The 16,093-nt window shown below is 32.8% G+C and overlaps 1 non-coding gene across 1 annotated transcript; it reads left to right on the plus strand.

Moving 5' to 3' along the window:
- The first annotated feature begins 1,099 nt into the window (after positions 1–1,099).
- Positions 1,100–1,206, plus strand: LOC139903196 (small nucleolar RNA R71). Its single transcript, XR_011778037.1, has one exon. It is a non-coding gene; the product is annotated as a small nucleolar RNA R71 (small nucleolar RNA).
- Positions 1,207–16,093: the final 14,887 nt, after the last annotated feature.

Consider the following 16,093-nt stretch of genomic DNA (forward strand, 5'->3'; position numbering starts at 1 on the left):
TTTTGGTGGAACTGTATTCACCGGGTTTACTTCTACGGCTTTTGTTTCTTGTACTTTCTTATTCTTTTTCTTCTTCTTCTTTCTAGAGGTATCACAATCTTTATTACCTATAACTTGCTCATACTCAACTCCTTTTCTTGGAAACGGGATGGGTGGTTTGTATGGTGCCACCACTGGCTTTACATACTCGGGTGGTGGTGGTGTTGTAACTTCTTCATTGTTACTCATATCTAAAACCTCCCCAACTTCTGGAGCTGGTTTTTCAGAATTCGTGGACACCATATTAACATTCTCATTCCGAGGATTTACTTCAGTATCACTCGGTAGCTTTCCTTGTTCCCTCTCACTCATCATGCTAGCAAGAGTACCTACGTGTTTTTCTAGATTCAAAATGGAAGCTTGTTGAGTTCTTAATGACTGATCAAACCTCTCGTTCGTTTGGGTTTGAGACGTAATAAATTGTGTTTGAGATTCCATTAGCTTTGCCATCATTTCTTCTAGATTTGGCTTTTTCTCTTCGGTTTGATGTGGCGGTTTATACAAGCTAGGTCTTTGTTGATTGAAAGTGTTGTTTTGAGTTGGTTGGTTATTCGGACCTTGTTGGTTGTACGAGTTGTTGTTGGGTCCATTTGGATTGTAAAGAATGTTTTGATTTCGATTAAAGTTTAGCTTTGGCGGTTGATAATTATTCTGATAATTATTTTCCGGCCTTTGGTTCATATAGGAAACATTCTCTCGTTGTTCCATCATTAGTTCAATGTGACAATCTTTCAATAAGTGTGGTCCACCGCATTGCTCACAACTAACTCGTATTGCGTGAATATCTTTATTCATCTTTTCCATTCGTCTCTCGAAAGCATCTATTTTTGCGGAAACGGAATCAAAGTTATGGCTAGAATCGGCTCTAGCCGCTTTAGATGAACGATATATATCTTTCTCTTGGTGCCACTCATGAGAGTGGGAGGCTGTGTTATCAATAATTTTGTAAGCTTCAGTTGCGGTTTTCTTCATAATGGAACCACCAGCTGTTATGTCGATGTCTTTTCTTGTAGCAACGTTGACACCTTGGTAGAATATTTGTACTATTTGATAAGTGTCTAAACCGTGTTGAGGACATCCTCTCAACATCCTTCCGAATCTTGTCCATGCCTCATATAATGTTTCATTTGGCTTTTGTGTGAACGTAACAATTTCTCCTTGAAGTCTCACGGCTTTAGATGCCGGAAAGAATCTTTGAAGAAATTTTTCAACTAAGACATCCCATGTGTCAATCGCCCCTTCAGGTAACGATTCTAACCAATCTTTGGCTTCTCCCTTTAAAGTCCAGGGAAACAACATGAGATATATCTGTTCATCCTCCACTTCTCGGATTTTGAATAGTGTACAGATCCTATTAAAGGTTCGAAGATGTTCGTTGGGATCTTCTTTTGGCGTACCACTATATTGGCACTGATTAGTTACCATGTGCAGGATTTGTCCTTTGATTTCATAATCTGGCGCATTAATGTCTGGCTTAATAATGGCGTGACCTTGGCCCGTGCGTTTAGCTCTCATTCGATCTTCCATACTTAGAGGTTCCGTTACTTCCATAATTGAATTCGTTGAATACGAATCACTAGAGGACTCTGATTTAACGGTTTGTGGTTCAGGATCTTGGAATTGTCCTTGAATATCCTCCAGTTTCTTAGTTGTGAAATCGAGTTCAAAAGATGGATTGTCGGAAATTTGAATTGGAGTATTTGTTCGACTGGATGATGATTCTAAAGAAAAATCAACGGCGACAATATTTGCTAAATGTCTTGATCGAGTTACAGGTGGTGAACGTATGACCGGCGGTGAACGTCTTGCTCGGTGCATTCACTGAATATCCTATTAGTTTTTAAAAAGGAAAGAAAAATTATATAAGTTATCCAATCAATAGACTTTTCTGATTTTGCCCACGTTTCGAATAGCCAAAAGATGCAGCAGAGGGGCAGGATTCGTTTGGTCTCAATATAATTGAGTACTGTTTGGCTCCAATAACCCGGTCCACGTACAAATCCAACTATTACTACGAACCAGAAAATTTTGATGTCTATCAATTTAACCACTTAAAATAAATTTTCGTAATTTTAAGAAATTTAGAGAAGAAGTAGAAAAAAATCTAAGTCCCACAAACTAGAATGGCGAGAAATAAGAGAGAAAAAGAGTGCGCGTCGAAAAGTGTCGAAAAATGAAAAAGACGAAGAGTGGTTTAAAAGACTTTAAAACACACAACTAATCGATCCTTATAACTATCACTATCTTAAAATTAAAACTACAAATTGAGATCACTAATTGGAATTGTAATTGATACATAGGTAAAAGGCGTCGAAAAATAAAAATAAGAAAGTAGCACGAAAAATGGCGTCGCAAAATTCTAAAGCACCTAAATTTTAGTCTAAAGAATAAGCACTTAAGGGATTTTACGGCAAAGCCTAAAAATTCTAGAAGTAAAAATAAATACTAAGGCAAAAACTATACTTAATACTAAAAGTTGCAACTAGATTCTAAAAATCTAAAGGTAATAAAACTTAAATTTTTTTTTTTTTAAAATTTTTTTTTTTAGTACAATACTTACAACTAATAAAAAGAAAATATTACGGAGTAGGCAAAAATGGGTTGGCAGAATCTTTCTTTGAATGCTTTGAACTTGTAAATCACATGGGGTTGAATATTGGTTTTTGTGTGTGATTCATTGAATTTTGTGTAGGTAGTCACAAGTCCCAGTGAACTAGCTAGCCTACTGATCCTATCACTCTTTTATTTTTATTTTTATTTTAATTTTTTTTTACGGTAGATTTTTGGGAGTAGTTGGCCATAGGGTGTCACCAAATTGTACGAATTTAAATGTAGACAATTTAAAGAATTAGAAATCAAAAATTGTCACCAAATTGCTTCTTACTTGCTTTCTACTTTATGTTGGCCGAGATAACCCACAATTGGAACAAGCTAATTGAAATCCCTTTTTGTGATTTTTTTTTTTAATAGAAACAACCAATTATTGGTTTAAAATATTGTTTGATTGAATAACTACAAACAGTGGCGGAACTTGACTCCGACTCGAGAGGGGGCGAAACTAATTGAATGGGGTAAAAAACTAATCGAAGGGGGGGCAAACACTAAAAAAAACCTTATTTTTTCGTAAAAAAAATTTTTTTTTTTTTAGTGTAAATTTTTTTTTTTAATTTTTTTTTTAAAAAAACGAGATTTTTTTTTCTTTTTTAAATTTTTTTTTTTTTTCGAATATATCTTAAAATAAGGTAACTAGTTGTCTAGATTCCTTTTTTTTTATATAGCGTTTCGCTTCGGCGCTCCCTGGCAGCGGCGCCAAAAACTTGATGATGTAGCGTGAGGGTACGAAATAGTATTATTTTTAATACAAAATACTACAAAATATGACACAAGTTTTATTAATTTACGGATGGGATATACCTAAACCTTGCTACAACACTATAGGCAGTGTACCTAATCATAGAGTAGTGTAGTTTTTAGTAAGTCCGGTTCGTTCCACAGTGAGCTAGTGATTACGTACTATATTTTTATAAAACTATATTTATATAAATATATATATATATATAAGTAGTAATATTATTATAAAAGGGGGTTTATTACCGTTTAATGACCGGTTTGTCGATTTTATATTTTTAAGCGTAAAGATAAATGACAATAATTAAAGTGCGTAAAATATATAAATGAAGATAAATAAAATAACAATAAATAAAATTGCGATAGAATATGAAATAAAAGGGTTATGCTTATTTAAACTTCCGTAATCATGATGTTTAACGTTTTGATTTTAATTAATTGTTACTCGGGTTAATTGTCCTTTGTCATGGTTTATTTGATACCTATCTGGTTTTTGTCCATAATAGTCCATCGGTCATAAATATAAAGTGCGAGTGTCCTCGTCAAATTACTCTTATACCCGAAGTCAAATATTCCAACTAATTAAGGATTTAAACTGTGACGCAGTTATCACTTCTGTCAACAATTACACCAGTTATCACTGTATGTAATCCACCCCTGTTTTAATTAGTTTATGAATATTAATTCATCCACTTGATCAGAATGAATAATCAATTACCCAACCCAATTGATTAATTAAATGATTATAACAGATTCCATATGAACGTCACTAAATAGGACAACCATAATCATTATTAATTATTAGGTTAATTAATTTGAAGATAGGTTCGACAGACTCCAATGAGTTGTCACTCAATTAGACAATACCCCCCATCTATTAATAGTCAATAGTCCAATTTCCACAAGTGTCGGTCTTTTGCCCAAACCTTAATTATGGTACAAAGTTCAATAACCCCGTCTTAATATTTTAGCCTAACATCACGATTACTTCGGCTCAAATAAGCATAATAATAACTTAGTTACGAGACATTAAATTAAAAAGGAAGAACATAGCTTACAGTGGTGATTAATCGCGTAGCGTTGCACGGACAGAGTTTTGACTTAAAACCCGTAAATCATTTGTACCATAACTAAATTAAATCATAATTAAAATTATTAAAATTAAAATTAAAATTAAAATTATATATATTTTTATTACATATACGAGAGAGAGAGATTGGAAAATGGGATGATAGATCGAGCAGAGAACGAGGCCTTTTATAGGCGAAATATAGATTTGAATTTTCATTTATGACCCGTGAACTATGCTCAATTAACAACTTTTTATTATTTAATATTATTCTTATTATGAATTATTTAAATATTATATTTTATTCTTGTGCATAGTTGGCTCGTAATTTTTACACCGTTGCGTCGAGCGTTGAGAGTTGGTTCATGTCCCGGTTCCGGATTTTCGAACGTCCTTTCGTACAATTTTATATCGTGTACTTTGCGTTTTGTAACTTGTACTCTTGTCATTTTTAGACGTTCTTCATCAATAAATTGAACCTTTTGAATTGTATCTTGTACATTTGAGCTTTTTGGACGTTTTGGTCTTTCAAATCTTCGTTTTTGTCTTTAAATCTTCATTTTCGAGCGATTTGCGTCTTTCGTCTTCGCACTTATTTATTTAACTATTAAAACTAAAAATAAGGAAATTACATTTAAAAACTTTACATATTGGAACGATATTGCTACTAAATATATGTTCATTTGGAACACTATCAGTACCTCAGAAAACTGATTTATTGGCTCGCGTTTCTATCATGTCTAACTTTAAAAGAACATTTTTGTAGGTGTAAAGATTTTCTAACAAATTTTATAAAACCGCCATCCAAAGTGGCTCTAGAATTTTTAACGAAGATCTTAATAGTAGGTTTCATTCCTAACGGAGGGCGAGAGAAAGTGTGATCCTTACATGGTGTAGTCTAATACGAAAGCCTTTAATAAAGTCCACTGAGGGAGTTTTGAAAAGCAAAACCTTTAAACGTTTGTTGTGACCACATAAACGGATGAAGTTCCTAGTAAATTTAGAAGTAGGTACAACGTGTACCATTTTGCTCAAAACTATTTGACTTAAGTTGAATAGCTCGGTAAAGGAGCGGTTTTTAAATAATTTGAAGATATAACTTAGTATCAAAATAAGTAAGTATAAATTTATACATATATGATTTTATGAATCATTTAAGTGACCGAAAAGTTTTTAGTACCTTCATTGTCTGTAAATCTTGTGAGGACTGTACAAATAAACAACGTGTAAAATTTTTTTTTTGATAAACATAGTTTTTCGTATTTCAAAGGTTACGAATTGAAAAGATTTGAGTGAAAAAGCTTGGAATCCTTGGGTGACCAGTTACTAGGTAATGAAAACTAATGATATAAATGCAGTTTTGGTAATTATCAGGATACAAGTCTTTGGGCCAAAAATATTTACGTGCGAAGCCGATGCTAAAAAGTGAGGGACGAAGGATAGAGCACGAGGATGAGAAGTTAATCGCTTCTTGAATTTGCAAAATGCCAAGCAGGTCGTGACTAATAATGAAGTCAGAATACCGATGGTGTTAATGTTACTAAATGAGAGTTTCTTGGAATGAGTTAGGACTTAGAGTTATGTAAGGAAGAGCATTGTTCTAACTGGTGTGGTGAAATAAATCCATGGGGCGACGCAATAGTTTTGAATGGTTTGAGTGTTAGCGGATGCCTGAAGGCCTTGCATGACGTGATTGTCAGTGACTTTATCACATATACATGAATCTCTTGATTTCGACGGTTATAAAGCCTTTATGATGACTTGGATACGAATAACACGAAAAGTTTTATATAATAAGCAACGAAAATTTTTATAGAAATTGTTTATGGTGACAAGGTAAGAGAAGAACGAAGTTCTTAGTAAATTAGGGTTATGTACAACACATACCGTTCAAAGTATGATATCTTTTGAATAAAGGATTTGATTTGTAACAGTGAAAGTGAAGTTTCGTATGTACTTGTCAAAAATAGGTAATCATTTACTTTATTTTTATATAATGGGTATGATTTCGAAAATTTGTATGAATGACAAACAAAATAAGTTCATTTTTCTTATAAAGCTTTGAGAGGATAGCACAGTAAAATAATGTGTGTAAAATTTGGTAAACAAAATTTTCATATTTCGGGGGATACAAGTTGGAAAAGATTGATGAGAACCGAGTAAAAGACTTTTGAAAATTTGGAGTGATATTTGGGGTAATAAAAACCATTGAATTTAGATGTGATTGACAACTATTAGTAGGGCATAAATCTTTTGACCAAAAATGCTTAAGTGTGAAGTTGTTGCTTATAAGTGAGATACGAATGGGAGGGTATGAGGATAAGAGTTAACCTCTCATTGATTTTAGGAAAATTCCAAACCGGTACGACTAATATCGAAGTAAGAAGGATGACGTTGTGATTATCGTCAAATAAGAAGTTCCTCGTAATAAGTTAGGTCTTAGAGTTGCATAAGAATGAGTGTCAAATGAGATTCTTGGGTAACCCTCAATATAGAATTTGAACTGCTGAAGTGACGGAATACAATTCCTTTAAGTATCGTTGTGCAAGTTTGTCCATTTTATCGGTTTCTTTCATGGCTAGAGGTGAGCAGTTTTGGCGAGATGGTTAATAATAACCCAGGTGATGTCCTAACCGTCTTAAAGTCTTTGGTAGCTTAGTGATGAATTTCTCCCCATTTTCGTTGTGAGATTTCGGGTTATTGTCATGTAACTAATAAGGTTCAGTTTTCGGGCTACATCTCTTCCCATAATAGTTTCACCATTCTTGTGAGGTATACAAATAAATTTTCCCTCATTATAAACAAATTCCACTTTCATCCTTGAAAGTCAGTTCGTTCTAACTATTTCCTCAAAGCTTCCTAGCTCGATGAGTATTAGGTTAATCTTAAAGTTCATCCCAAATCAAATCTTACTGTACTACTGTGAAAACAAATTCTATCAATCTTCTCAAATAAAATATGCCTGTACGTAGGTAACTATTCCTTTTCAATTACTACATTAAAACTCCCAAGTTTGGTTAATATGAGGTCATCTCCAAATGACCCACCTGTTAATCTTAAAGTACTACTTTAAATTATTCTTCTATCTTCCTCAGTTTACCATTTGCTTGTGTCCTTATAGAATACTTAATTCCCATGGTTGTGGATGGTTTATTATTCACGATAATGCTAAGTTTCTTAGATGTAAGGTTTCTATCATTCTAGTATTAAACAACCTCAAGACAATGAAACGTTGTGATGAAACGTACCCCAACTAAAATCAGGATCCATGCAAGTCTCCATAACGATTACTTTACCACAGGTAATTTTAAAGTTTTTCCTATATGAGAACTTTTCCTCAAATATCCAGGGTGTCAATATCTATAACAAACTTTCGGATTTTCAATTCTGCAAACAAGGCCCTTCTTGTACAGTATATAGGCTACGTGGTTATTCTTTCCCTATTTTTAACAGGCTATAATGCGTATGCTCAAGTGATCCCTGCCAAAGTTTTCCCTGGATCACCTCATATTCCTCATGTAGTAACATTGAAACTTCTGCATGATTTACTTCAATATAATCACGCTGGCCTGGCGTCATTATATTGTACTAAATCGTACGTTCATTCCAATATCACTTCATATGGTCAATGTAACGTGATCACTTCAAGTTCTACCCAATTTCATCTAATGGTGCTTTAACTATGCTATCTCAAACAGAATCGGCATAATTAATCTCACAGTTTCTCAATGTGGGTGCGTAGGTTCCGTAGATCATGTATTAATGCCTAAGTGCTCTGAAATTTCTTTGATATATTCGGGTTCAAGTAACATCGTTAGATTCCTTTCTAGAAATTTGATCTGGGTCTTGTTTCGAGTTGTACGTGTAGCAAGTAGTGATACGATATGTCTCGAGGCGACTCCCAAGTCTTTGGGTATGACTGTGCATCAGTGGAAGATGCTATGACCTTGTTAAAGGGAAATGCCTTCCCGGCTTCCCCAATGCCTAAGTATAGAAGTGTCGTTAGGTCGTCGAGTAGTGGTGAAGAATAAAAGAGATGAGTGACGGTCATGAAAGCGTACAGGGCATGTGTCAACTGAACAATCTTCTAGATTGCGTGAAGTAATGTTTCAATCTCCGGAACGGTGGAGCAGTAGTAACAGGTGGATTACAATACTAGTTCTTAGGATTAGACGAGTAGGAAAGTAGTTCACGAAAACATCTGAACCGGGAAAGATAGGTTCTCCAAGTCAGCATAGCGAATAGTAAACATGTAGCAAGAGTGTAATCAGGCATATCAACTACAGCATCCTAGATCGTTTATAGTAGCACGTAGCATGGCAAAAGTAACGGTATCATGCCGAAGTAACATGCTAAAAGCAGATAGTAGCATGCAGTAGCGAGAGTAAGCACAAGCATACAACGAGTTTACATAGCAGTAGAAGTAAGCGGTGGCATGCAGTAGTAGTAAACGATAACATGCAGTAATATAACACAGTAGCATGCAGTCGAAAGTAGATATTAGCATGCAGTAGCGGAAGCAAGTAATAGCATACAACATATAGCAGTAAAAGTAGGCAGCAGCATGCAGTAAGTTCAGCGAAAACAAGTAAACTAGCAAGTTGTAGATTAGTCCTATTAGTGAATCCTAATCGGGTTGGTCTTAGACTCATTAATGAAACCTAATTCCCTACAACCAATGCTCTGATACCAAATGTGGCCTACTAGTTCCTTGTGTGCAAAGTCTTAAAAGTTGGGTAATGGTGGTGTTTACATGGGGATCATGGGTAAACTAGATTCTTTACAAGTTAAACTAACTAGTTACCATCAAATTTGATACTTACATAAGGAAGTCATGGGCTAGTGAAATCATTTAGATGTAGGGTGGGCTTATAAGCCCAAGTTCATGAGTCCATTTCATTAATTAAAGCCCAAGTTCAATAATTCACAAGTTAAACCCAATTACAATCCAAGTAATTAACTAATAGCCTTAGTTAATCAAAATGATTAATAAACCTTAATCATGAATGCAAATATTATCTAGAAATATTATTCGTGAAGTTTCATGTGTCACAAAGACGTTTCGGGCACTTAAAAGTCAAGTACGGGCAATCAAGGCAACATTTAAACGTAATAACATGCATTCGTTTAATCGCACATATTAATAATAATAATTATTAATAAATACACGTTGGAAAATCCAGGGTCGTTACATCTTTCGCTGTGCATTTGCTCATTTTAGAGATATTACTTGGAGTCATTCATGACATATTTCAAAAGACGTTGCATTCGAGTCATTGAGTTCATCAAGATTATTATTAAGTCAATTATAGTTGGATGTATTATGAAATAGTATGCATGCCGTCAACTTTTATTGTAATGAAAGTTTGTCTTTTAAAAACGAATGCAATATTTGTAAAATGTATCATATAGAGGTCAAGTACCTCGCTATGTAACCAAATGTAATGTATTCGTCCAAATGGATTAGGACGGGTCGTTATAGGTGGTATCAGAGCGGTGGTCTTAGCGAACCAGGTCTTGCATTAGGTTGTCTAACTGATAGTTGTTTAGATGCATTAGTGGGTCTGGACTTCGACCGTGTCTGCATGTCAAAAGTTTTGCCTATCATTTCGTGTCAAAAATTACTTGCTTATCATCCTTAAAGTCTAGACATATCTTACTGCCTCTATTGCATAGATACTGTATAGACAAAATTCATATCTTAGCGTATCTGCTAATTCATATCTTAGCATATCCGTTACTGTAAACTTTGCCTAATATATTCCGTAAATTCCTCCGTAATCTACGAATTCTTTTGTTCTATATATATAGATATTCTATGTAATTAGAATACCATCCGATAACCGAAAATCATTTCTTATCGAAAAATCCTTTATTCGAAAGTACGAAATGGAACTCGACACTAGGTCAAGTTCCTCAGATTCCGACAGCTATTCCGATATGAAAACACACTTGAGCTCTGAAAGCAGTACAACCGTAATGGATTAACCAATTAGCCATCGCCTATTTTGGATGAAATGGGGATGTGTTCATAGTCGAATAAACCAATGGAGACAAGAAGAAAGCGATCCTTTCCATCCACTGACTTTCCCTCTTGGCGAAGAACCTGAAGCACTTACCGGCGAACCTGTCTGTAATACCATTTTCTCTCTCAATTCCAGAGTATCTCGTCATGATTATATACTATCTCAAATTCTAGATCTTATTCATCCACTTGTTCAAACTGCCAATCATCCCGGAGTAATAGAAGAAGTCAACGAGCTTCGCGCTCGAGTAGTGGATTTGGAGAATATGGTGCAAGACTTACAAGCACCAGCAGCATCACCGGCACTAACAGTACCATCAACAATCCATGTCTCAACATCTCATTCTGTACCTCGAGCATAATCATCGTTCTACATGACGTTCTACAACAATTATCTTCGTTCGACATGGCGATTATGTAATCTCTAATGTTTTAGAGATTATATACTCTTGTTCTAACGGTAAATCAAATGAGATTAATATCATATTAACTTATTAAATCCATGATTACATCTGAAGAAAATATATATGTATATATGTTTTCATAAAGATTGTAATTAAAAATTATTTCGTACAAACTGTTAATGGTGAAAATATTTTAACGGGTAGGTAATACCCGAGGAATATTTAGATTTCACATTAATAAGTACACTGTTCATTCTTCGAATCTGATTCAACAGTTATTCACTATCCTACTTACATCCACAGATATACTTATCCGTTCACCGCAGAATAACTATTTTCATTCAGTTTCATATTTGGATTTTGACCTATCAGAATCCAACAAGTGGCATAATGAAGAAAACATTGGACAAAATAAAATTTATTAGAAACAAACAAATTAACTATGAGAAACTCAGTTAAGAATCCACGCTAACAAAATCATAGCTAACTGTTCCTAGCTAACTGTTAATTCTGTATTACATTTTATTTATCGCAATTTATTTATCGCAATTTTCATTCTTGCAATTTTATTTATTGTCATTTAATTTCTGTTATTTATTTTACGCACTTTATATATCGGGACACATATACAATGTTTTGACATATCATATTGACATCATCTGTGTATATTATTTGGAATAACCATAGACACTCTATATGCGGTAATGTTCGAGTTAGCTATACAGGGTTAAGGTTGATTCTAAATAATATATATACTTTGAGTTGTGATCGAGTCCGAGACATGTATATAATGGGTCACGGCACGTATTAATTAATTCGAATATTATATATTAAACTATATATGAATTGTCGAACTACTAATTGTGGACTACTAACTGTAGACTAATAACATTGGACAATTAAAATGAATTAAAATATTGATTATAACATATGAAACTAAACATTTCTTCAATTTTTCCACTTGATTTCATCTTAAACCTCATTTGTATCTTAATGATTACAACCTGCGATCATACCTTTCATGATTCTTGAAAACACCTCAATCGAGAGGTTGAATCAACCGCACTTCATCTACGGAAAAAAAGATTGATGCATATAGTTATGCACCTGAAAACACTCAGAACCTGAGTAAATGTTTAACACGTATCTGTGCTAGCTTCTTTGGCGTTGATATTACTGAAAATAACTTTGCAATCCCTTTCCAAAGTAGCAAATTTTGTCACAGCTCCAGCAAGACAACTTCGACTTTTCAGTCGAACTAGCCTTATTATAACCTTGATATATAAGTTTGCCTTCATCATCGTTACCGGAGAACCTTTTATATTCCATCACATTAGCAGTAAACTTACCAACAACCTGGTTGATCTTTGACTTTCCAAAAAACCATTATATTTGTTCATCAAAACCCTATCATATACTCATCCACATCTTATAACGAGAATTGTCATACTAGTTACTGGGAATTAGCAATCTGTATTTTGAAATCTCGCCGCATTTGTACATCAACAGTTATATGTATACATATAACATTTATCTCTTAGAATTATGATCTTCCATTCTGAAATTCTGAAAAACACCTAGTCTGCGAATTAACACTCGGAATGTTGAAAAGGCTGAATGAAGCAGCAAAAACTGTAGACAACTATAAATGCCCTTAAGCGTCAAAAGTTTGATGATAAAGAGTAGTGCGTTGAAAAAGCTCATAAATGAGAAAATTGGTACTAGAAAACGGATTGAGCAAACAATGAAGGAGGCTGTGGACAAATCTCAAAGACTAAACTTGCCTTCAAAGAATCCAAATGATTCAGTGTCTGCTGAAGTCATTAACGTATACCTTTCTCCTGACTCTAAACCCTTACGGACAAATCTTCTTCATTATCCATCGATATTAGAAATTCTAAGATATCGTCGTATCTTTCATTATAAATATCCTCAATATTTCTGAAGATATTTTCATAACTATTCTTATCTGAAATCATTTATCTCTTCACAATATCTGTGTTATATCAGAAAGGAAACTATTTTAATTTCTAAATTCTGAAAAATTTGAAATTAAAATATGAATGTTTTTGAAGTAATGTCGGGAACTGAAGCATGGTTTAGTATAATATAATGACACTTGATCAACGTGATTATATTACAGTAAGTCATGCTGAGTTTCTAATGGGACGTGATGATTCACAGATCATAACGTCATCATGTGCCATGTTACATAACTCTTTCATTCTGCTTAACTTCTGAACATATCAAGAAAATATATTCTTGATAGTTCTATTCTCAGTGATTCTGGTAATTTGACAAATCAAATCGTGCTATAACGTTCTTTCTTGTTTAGAACACTAAGTTCATTCGAAACTCCATACTTACGAATTCTGGATCATTACTCGCTTAACTAGAGGTCGAGAAGAGAATAAAAAGGCAAAAAGCTCCAAAATATAAGAGAAAATATAAAGCTCAATAACAACACGGAGGTCACAAACCGTAGATATTAATACGAATAGCAATATAAAGACACGGTAGAATTAAGAATAGTATCACCCAAAGGTAATAGTAAAAGTAAACAGATTTTTCTGGTGGAAGATTGAAAAGAAGGATGACATAAATGATAATTAAGAAAATATCGAGGATTAGAACGGGATTAAGCATTTTCACAATCTTTTGAATGTATGAACTAAGAAAGAAAGTATTGAGGTGGTGAAAATTAATGGAACGGAAAAAGTGAATTTATAATGGAAATATCCGACAGAGCAATCGAGGCAGATAACCATATTTATTAAAAGGGATCTTAAATCCCCTATTCACCGAAGAATCAGATCTCATAGATTTCCAAGATTTTCTTTTAAATCCCTTGAATTTTGGAATTTAAACGTGACTACGTCAAAAGTAAAGACGAATGTCTATTAGCTTATTTCAATCCTTTTTGATAGCGTCAACTGTACGCTTCGAGTAATCGAATCATCTTATCCATATTACTCAACAAAAATAAAACTCTATTTATCAGTTCAATTCGTCATGAAAATATTCTTATTATTAGCCATGACGACCTCACTCAAATTTCAGGACGAAATTTCTTTAACGGGTAGGTACTGTGACGACCCAGAAATTTTCGATCAAATTTAAACTTAATCTTTATATGAAATCGACATGATAAGCAAAGTTTGTAATATTGAGTCTCAAAATTTTTGGAAGTGTTTTCATTGATTCAATTACCCTTTGACCATTCCCGACGATTCACGAATAATTAATTGTAAATAGATACTTATATATTTAAAAATATACATAGATATATTAATTTGAAATATTATATTATTTAGTTATTAGAATTAATTTTGTAAAATAAAATAATATAAGATATAATAAAATTTATTATTAAAATGAATCTATATATAGATATAAAAGTTTATTGAATACAGTTATTAATTAATTGTAATACCCGATTGACATTTCGTTAGGGTTCATATAGATCTAAAGCGAGTTCATAAAGGTTTAAAATAAAAGTTGGAATGTAAATCGATTACGAAGATTATAGATTTGACAATAATATTTTTACCTTTTTAGTTTAAATATTAGTACTCCGTACATATTTAATTGGAACAAAAAATAAATAATTAACAAACTTTTTTAATCAGGTTTCAAACAATTAATAATCGAAATAATCTGTGACAACCCGGAAATTTTTGACCAAATTTAAACTTTATCTTTAAATGATTTAACGTTTTCGACACGATAAGCAAAGTCTGTAAAACCGAATCTCAAAATTTTTGAACTATTCAAGTACCCTTCGGTTGTTCTCAACGATTCGCGAACTATTATATGTAAATAGATACATATATATAGTATAACTTGAAAACGTAACAAAGTTTTAATTGTTTAATACCGTACATTAAACTTATTGGTTTAAATATTTATTTAAATATATATGATAAGTTGAAATATTAATTGTATGAATAACTTGCGACATATATTTAAAACGTGTTTATGAATGTTGAAATTATATATTAACTTGGTCATAAAACGATTTGTTATTATATATATATATATATATCAACAAATAGCGAGGCAATGATTTATAGAAGTAAATGACCAAAATACTCGAAAGTTTATGATATACTTTGAGTGGTATAGTTTAGGGATAATTTAAGGCTATATTTTGACAAAGGTACGAGTCACAAAATGTAAAATACAAGTTTTCTCAGCGTACGAAAGGACATTTGAAAAACCGGAACCGGGACATAAGTCGAGTGATGACGTACGACTTATCGGAACAAAAATTACATGTCAACTATGCATGTGAATTTAATATAATATATAATTAATTATATAAATTAAATATATTATATATATAATATAAAATTATGTCGACAAACAAGAAGTTAAAAATTTGTGAGCTGTCCCAGGGTGCCATGCGAACGCATGGCCTTGAAGCACAAATCCCATGCGATCGCATGGGGTACTTTTTCAGAAAAGGTTCTATAAATTGCGCGATTTTTGGCTCAGCTGAATATATCTCTCTTTCTCTAGTATTATTACTCCATAATATTTATTTAATTTATTTTATTATTATTATTATTATTATTATTATTATTATTATTATTTATATTATTAAGATTAATATTATTATTAATCTTATTATTATTAGTATTATTAATTATGTATTATACATAAAATACTACGACGAGGTCATGAGTGGGTTACTCTCAAAATGGGTTTTCAAGCGGGATAGAGCTAAGGAAATTATGGGTAATGTTTGGGGGTATATTTATGAATCAAACCTAGTGTTTATCATCTCCGTTACGTCTACGTACTTTTCTGAAATATTGAATCACAATATTGATATGTAAGCATTTATATTTTATCTTTTATATACTAATAGTGTATCCATGTCTAGTGCTCGAGTATATATATTTATACAAGCTTGTATGCTAAATTTCGTCGTTAAACAGTTTATGATGAATCACGAATTAAATACATATATTACTGGTAAAAGGTATATGATATACATATTTTTGGAAAGCTAGCGAAAAATCAATAACTTTTCATTTAGACACCGAATAGTTTCGATGAACAGATTAAAAGATATGATCAACTGAATTATGATTGACGTTAATTGAAATTGCTTTTGAATCTGCAATTAAGATTTAAACAACTTGTTTATGAGATTGATAAAATGGATTTTTTGAATATTACCAACCGAGTAAATGAATCCTT

The sequence above is a fragment of the Rutidosis leptorrhynchoides genome, chromosome 3, assembly GCF_046630445.1.
Source record: "Rutidosis leptorrhynchoides isolate AG116_Rl617_1_P2 chromosome 3, CSIRO_AGI_Rlap_v1, whole genome shotgun sequence".
NCBI lineage: Eukaryota > Viridiplantae > Streptophyta > Magnoliopsida > Asterales > Asteraceae > Rutidosis > Rutidosis leptorrhynchoides.